The sequence below is a fragment of the Lithobates pipiens genome, unplaced genomic scaffold, assembly GCF_037356315.1.
Source record: "Lithobates pipiens isolate NorthernLeopardFrog02 unplaced genomic scaffold, aLitPip1_a1.2 Scaffold_30, whole genome shotgun sequence".
In the NCBI taxonomy this organism is placed as follows: Eukaryota; Metazoa; Chordata; class Amphibia; order Anura; family Ranidae; genus Lithobates; species Lithobates pipiens.
This window is the reverse complement of record NW_027507791.1, coordinates 108,415,078-108,423,116: the sequence shown is the minus strand read 5'-3', so window position 1 is coordinate 108,423,116 and position 8,039 is coordinate 108,415,078.

The window sequence follows — 8,039 nt, the reverse complement described above, 5'->3', positions numbered from 1 at the left end:
TATTGGAGGAGTTGGGGATTGTGACATCACTGACCCTCTTCTCCATCTCATCCAATCAGAGAACACCTTTGTGTTCATTGTACAAAAACAAGGTGTTCTAAGAATGGCGATGATTTGGAGCAAGCAACCACATATTTTTGTTTTCTTTTTAGCTTCCCCAGCCACCTATCAGGCATGAGATCTGCATACTTGCTTTGTGCCAAGTTGGATCAATGTAAGTATGCAATTCAGATCAATTCTGGAGTTCATCTTTAACAATAGTACAGGATGCCGTGGCTGGGTCCTGGAAGGAAGCTATATTTCCCCTCTGTTTGGACTGTGGTCCCTTTAAGGGAACAAAAGAGTTAACTCACCTGTCAGAGGAAGTGGGTTTAAAAAAAAGACAGTAACGGCAGGGGAAGTTACCTGCGACAAAAACCAAGGACTGTTTAACTGCAATAGCAGTTCTGGGCTCTGCAATGACATTTGGCATGTCATTGTTTGGGGGGGGGGGGGGGCGGATACACTCTTTTCAGAGGATTCCAGCTCCCACTTGTTTCTGGTGCACCCTCGGCACCGGAAGGAAGATCACCTCTTCCCCCTCCCTCTAAGCAATCATCTGGGACACATCACAGGTCGCAGATGATTGTGCGACCAGTCGTGGCACGACTTACGCATGTGCAGTGGGTGTTTGGCTGTGAAGCCACAGCCGGGCACCCACAGTTTCAATGCTGGCGTACGCCGAGGGGAGGGGGAGAAGAGCGGGGCTTCGATCCCCTGCATCGCTGGACCCTGGGAGAGGTAAGTGTCTGATTATTAAAAGTCAGCAGCTTCAGTATTTGTAGCTGCTGACTACATTTTTATTTTTTAAGTGGAACTCTGCTTTAAGTTAAATAAACATTTTTTTTTTTATTGCAAAGCCTGTGTCCTGTGATCTAGCTGGCTCTCCGAACTTGACACAATATATACATTTCAGAAAAGAGCTGCACAATTTTTCTTTTCTCTCTTGGATATTATTGATTACACCTTACCGGAGCCTATTCCTAATTGTTGTAAAACCCCTTAAACAAATGATGGTGAAAAATAGAAATTCAGCAAGATGAAGAACATGAAGCATGGGAATGTGCATTCTTTATTTTGCACATGACTTGATCCAGCTAAATGCTTTGAGATAAGATGATCCTCTTTATTTCTTTCCAGCATACTATGGCGAGACCAAAGTATTCAATAAACTTCCAAAAACATATCATAGCTATCCCAAGCTGGGCAATCTACATGCAGATTCTTAACAATAAACATGAACCGATGTAGCAGTCATAACAGGATCATTTTACACGCAGGCAATGCAGATTAGAATACATTTTGGATAAGGCAATACCATCCTTAAGCTTCTAAGCTTACTGGTTACAGTTGATTGGTTAGAGTTCCTTTGATGACTTAGTTATAGGTCACCTAAGTGAAGCTTATATCTCTTTGCATTATGCAATTTGAACCGGAGAAACATATTCATATTCATATCAGCTGGCCATTTACTCAGATTCTGGTGAGTGAAAAAAACACTCAGTTATTACTTATTTGACTTGTATCTGCTCTTTTACTGTTTTTGTAATCAAATTAAATAAGTTACATCTAATGTCATTTATATTAGAAATGTAGGGGTAAACCCCTTTTTAGCCCCTTTATATGGTAGCTTTAGAAATTTGTGATATAATTTGTTGGTCTATATGCAATATCAGATGTAAGCATATGTAGTTTGAAAATGTACAATACAAGCATTTAAATATTCCTAGTATATGAACAGATCTATTGTTATACAAATGTATTAAAACTTAAACTTAATTGGGCTACACAGTCTTAATTCACCACCTAGTTTTGAAAAACCCTTGCCCCTGCCCCCTATACCTCCCTGCCAAACTCACCACCACCACCAAAACTACCTTTGTTTCAGTTTAGATTTAAAAATAAAAAATAAAAAATATTGAAGCATATGTGTGGGTCAGGTCCTTTAATAAGGATATTAGTAACTGCATGTTTTTGAAATCCTTGAAAGAGCCACAATGCATAAAATAATAAGATACCCCTGTAGCTTAAGTTTTTCAGAAGTCTTGATATGCCAATAAATTCTAGAGCTCAACTGTTTACTTTCCCTTTCAGATGTCCATGATGGGAAACTCATTTCAACAGTGTACAATTCTTTCCTGATTCCACCTGAACGGTGCCTAGTTGAGGTCCTTGGGGTTCAATGATATAATGGGGAGCAAAGAGCCACCTTGTAAAGATGAATTTACTATACAAGGTACTAACTCTGTGAGTATTTTTCTGTTTTTATTTGGGGGAGTTGATATACAGTATCTCACAAAAGTGAGTACACCCCTCACATTTTTGTAAATATTTGATTATATATTTTCATGTGACAACACTGAAGAAATTACACTTTGCTACAATGTAAAGTAGTGAGTGTACAGCTTGTACAACAGTGTAAATTTTCTGTCCCCTCAAAATAACTCAACACACAGCCATTAATGTCTAAACCGCTGGCAACAAATGTGAGTAGACCCCTAAGTGAAAATGTCCAAATTGGGCCCAAAGTTTCAATATTTTGTGCGGCCAACATTGTTTTCCAGCACTGCCTTAACCCTCTTGGGCATGGAGTTCACCAGAGCTTAACAGGTTTCCACTGGAGTTCTCATCCACTCCTCCATAACGACATCACAGAGCTCCTCCACCTTCCGTTTGAGGATGCTCCACAGATGCTCAATAGAGTTTAGGTCTGGAGACATGCTTGGCCAGTCCATCACCTTTACCCTCAGCTTCTTTAGCATGGCAGTGGTCATCTTGGAGGTGTGTTTGTGGTTGTTATGTTGGAATACTGCCCTGTGGCCCAGTCTCCAAAGGGAGGGGGATCATGCTCTGCTTCAGTATGTCACAGTACATGTTGGCATCCATGATTCCCTTAATGAACTCTAGCTCCCTTGTGCTGGCAGCACTCATGCAGCCCCAGACCATGATACTCCCACCACCATGCTTGACTGTAGGCAAGACACACTTGTCTCACCTGGTTGCTGCCACACACACTTGACACCAACTGAGCCAAAAAAGTTTATGTTGGTCTCATCAGATCACAGGACATGGTTTCCAGTAATCCATGTCCTTAGTCAGCTTGTCTTCAAACTGTTTGTAGGCTTTTTTGTGAATCATCTTTTGAAGAGGCTTCCTTCTGGGATGACAGCCATGCAGACCAATTTGATGCAGTGTGCGGCGTATGGTCTGAGCCCTGACAGGCTGACCCCCCACCCCTTCAGCCTCTGCAGCAATGCTGGGAGAACTGAACTGTCTATTTCCCAAAGACAACCTCTGGATATGATACTGAGCATGTGCACTCAACTTCTTTGGTCTACCATGGCAAGGCCTGTTCTGAGTGGAACCTGTCCTGTTAAACCGCTGTATGGTCTTGGCTACCGTGCTGCAGCTGTTTCAGGGTCTTGACAATATTCTTATAGCCTAGGCCATCTTTTTATGTAGGAAAACATTTTTTTTTCAGATCCACAGACAGTTCTTTGCTATGAGGTGCCATGTTGAACTTCCAGTGACCAATATGGGAGAGTGAGAGCGATAACACCAAATTTAACACACCTGCTTCCCATTCACACCTGAGACCTTGTAACACTAATGAGTCACATGACACTGGGGAGGGAAAATGGCTAATTGGGCCCAACTTGGACATTTTCACTCAGGGGTGTACTCACTTTTGTTGGCAGTGGTTTAGACATTAATCGCTATGTGTCGAGTTATTTTTAAGGAGACAGCAAATTTACACTGTTATACAAGCTGTACACTCACTACTTTGAAGCTTTGTAGCAAAGTGTAATTTCTTCAGTGTTGTCACATGAAAATAAAATATTTACAAAAATGTGAAGGGCGTACTCACTTTTGTAAGATACTGTAGCTGAATATTTTTTTTATATTCTGTTCTCCTGCATTTGAGGAAGTTGTTGATCTTTTTCTTTATTTTGCACATAATTTGCTTACAGTGTATATGTTTTATGTTGGAAAACCCATAGACATGAAATTAAAGTCTTAGGCCTCATTCATACGGGCCTCCTGTGTTTGTTTTATTTAAATGCAAGAGAAATTGATCAAAGTAGTATAGCGTTTGTTTTGGGTTTATATGCAAAATGTACCTACAGTACCTTTAAAAAGTATTTCTACCGCTTGAAATTTTCCACATTTTGTCATTACAACCAAAAACGTAAATAGATTTAATTGGAATTTTATGTGATAGACCAAAGCAAAGTGGCACATAATTGTGAAGTGGAAGGAAAATGATGAATGCTTTCCAATTTTTTTTTTTATAGATAAATATCTGAAAAGTGTGCATTTGTATTCAGCTGCCTTTAGGCTAGGTTCACATTGCAGTGATGCGAGAACGCCGCAAATCCGTGGCGGGTTCCCACATCGCATACCTCCCGGCGGCAGTTCACACTGCCCTATGCGAACTGCTGGGAGTGTCAGTGAAACGTTAATGACACCCCCAGATCAGTTCGCATATCGCAGTGCGATCTGCAAACTCGGACAGGAATCGGATCGCATGGTGTGAACACCTATGCGATCCGATTCTGCTGTGGACCAAAAAAAGGGTCCTGTGCGAGTTTGGGCCGGGTGCGATGCGAATTCAGCCATACTATCTGTATGGCTGAACTCGCATCGCACAGAGATCGGATGTGATTTGCACTGCAGTGCGGTGTGAATCACATCCGGTTCTCGTAACCGCTGCAATGTGAACCCAGCCTTACTCTGATACCCCTAACTAAAATCTAGTTGAACCAATTGCCTCCAGAAGTCAGCTAATTAGTGAATAGAGTCCACCTGTGTGTAATTTAATCTCAGTATAAATACAGCTTCTCTGTGAAAACCTCTGAAAAGTGGCGGCAGGTGCGTAATTTTTTTTTATTTTTTTGGGGGGGGGGGAGCGCAAAAATAGCTGAAAAAAAATCATCACTTTACAGCCACTGCGCCCATCAAACGTTGCCACTGTGCCCATTGAACGCTGCCCCTGTGCCATAAAATGCAGCCAGTGTGCCCATCAAATGCTGCCAGTGTGCCCATCAAATGCTGCCTGAAATGCTGCCACTGTGCCATCAATTGCAGTCACTGTGCCTATTAAAGGCTGCCACTGTGCCCATCAAACACTGCCACTGTGCCATCAAACGCTGCCTCTGTGCCCATTAAACACTGCCCCTGTGCCATAAAATGCTGCCAGTGTGCCCATCAAATGCTGCCAGTGTGCCCATAAAATGCTGCCACTGTGCCCATAAAATGCTGCCACTGTGCCCTTGATTACCCCCAGTGTGACCATGCCCACTCGCCGTCTGCCCAGCACTAACCCTGTCCTTCATGTGTATCCTGCCATCCTCATCTCACGTCCTCTCCACGTGATAGATGTCCAATACGGGCGCCCTGTCGTTTCAGCCAATCAGGTGACAAGTAATAGACCCGAGCACCTGATTGGCAGAGAGATGGTTTAGTATTAGGAAAGCGAATATTCATTTGCTTTTCAAACACAGCTGAGTGACCTGCGAGCGCCCAGCATGGCAGGAAAACACGTTCCTACTCATGTTTTTCCCCCACACATTTTTCATGTGCTAATGCACGTCCCGCATAGGGAAGCCCATTCACTTGAATGAACTGCCCCTACACGGGTAGTAGCTCCAGAAAATTTTCAGTCATGGAGCTTTGTGCGTTTTTTTCAGTGTGTATTTTGCCAGGTTTGTAGCATGTTTTATCATGTGACAAAACTCGTGACTGCTAACTGAGTCATTAACAATTAATGGCAGTTTGAACACATTTTCATATGTGGGCGCTATTCACGTATGCATTTGCTTCTGCATGCGAGCTTGTCAGGATGGGGCACACAACAGACTAGAACCCAAATAAGACCACATCCGAATGAGCAACAAAGACACTCCCCAAGACATCATAGAAATAGTGAACCACAAAATGACCATAACTACTCCACTCCGCATAACCATGATCAAAGACCATACTATCCGTACAATACCCCACAAAATAAAGGGAAAAAACCTTATTGGAAATATAACAATAAGAAACAATATAATGGTAACGGTAACAGTAACAGAACCACCTATGATCAGAGAGAAAATAGGGGCCAATATGGACCACGAGAAAAAAGCCCCCCACACAATCATGGAAACGGACAAAGAGATAATTGGAGACCCCCACAAAGGGATAATCGGATGAATGATGGAAATGGGTATAGGGACAATTGGCGCCCCCCACAAAGAGACAATGGCACAAATGATCAGAATCCGATAGCATTGTACAACCATTATGCCCCACTAAGAGATTATTATGATGACGAAAGAGACGGAGGAATGCAAAATTATTATCAAGACCCACACCAGAGGAGGGCTTTTTTAGAGAGAGGGATGGAGAATCATCCCCCAAAATGGGCGTTGGAACCAAGAGACCCACGGAGAAGCCCAGGAAGAAGAGAGGAAAGAGAGCCGGAAAGAGATCACAGGCCAAGAAGAAATTAAAAGGTGAAGGTATTTTTAATATAAGTGGCAAACCCCTATCCCACGAAGAAATTGGAGTACTGGATAAGGGTCTGAAATATGCACCGATAAAAAACCTAGACAAATTTGAGACCTATATACAGATCCAAAAATACATCAGAACCTTAAACATCAAAAAATACATAGCTAGTAACCCCTCTAAAAGACGACCGCCTGTAGAAAACCAAGAAATAGTCCATAGTGAATTAAGAAACAAATCTGTTTTTAATCCAGTTTTAAATAATAATAAACATATAGATGTTTTTAAAAAAGTAGTATTGCAAGATCTAAAGGAAATGAAAGTCAAAAAACTAGAAGGACCGAAATTCATAAAAAATGGCATAAGTAAACTGATAAAGAGAAAGGACATTGTCATCCGCCCGGCAGATAAAGGGGGAGGAATTGTAGTCCAATCTAAAACACAATACAAAGAGACCATGAAGAAGCTACTGGAAGATAAAGACACATACAAAGTACTGCCGAGCAATCCGGTATTTAGATGCAGAAAGGAATTAGAGCAGATTGTACATCTAGGCTTAAAGAGAAATATTCTCAACAAAAAGGAAGCTAAGTTCTTGATCCCTGAGTCGTGCAGGACTCCTGTTATTTATTCAGTACCTAAGATACATAAAGATAGCACAAACCCCCCACCGAGACCTATAGTCAATGGAATCGATTCCTTGACCTCAAGAATAGGACAATATCTGGATAATTACTTACAACCAGTGGTCAAACAAACTAGAGCCTACTTGAGAGACACTAAACAAGTACTGCAACTAATAGAGGAGACCCCCAAAGGAGAAACGCCGTGGATACTGGCAACTGCCGATGTGGCTTCCTTGTACACAATTATCCAACATCATCAGGCATGTGAAGCCACAAAATGGGGCCTAAGAAAATTCTCGACCTTGCCATGCTTCCAAAGAAAATTTTTAATTAAAAGTTTAGATTTCTGTTTAAAAAGCAGTTATTTTTGGTATGACCGAAATTATTATCATCAAAAAGTGGGTGTAGCGATGGGCGCAAAATTTGCGCCCAGTGTGGCATGTCTCTTCATGTCACAATGGGAGGAGGAGACGATTTTGAAGAACCCCCCTGAAGAGCTAGTAACCTATAAAAGGTACATAGATGATATATTAATACTGTGGAAAGGGGAAAAAAACAAACTAATCTCCTTCCTAGAAGGATTAAATAAAAACGACAGGAACATTAATTTAATGTGGGAGATAAGTGACGAGACCATTACGTTCCTGGACCTAGAAATAAAACAAGACGAGAAATCATTGTATACTAAAACTCATTTCAAAAATGTGGACAGGAATAGCTATTTGCCCACTGATAGTTGCCACCATTGGAATTGGTTGAGCAATATCCCGAAAGGACAAATGATCCGGCTACGAAGGAACTGCTCCCACCCAAGAGACTTTGTGACACAAGCAGAGAAAATTGGAAATAGATTTATCCATAAAGGCTACAAGAGTGAAG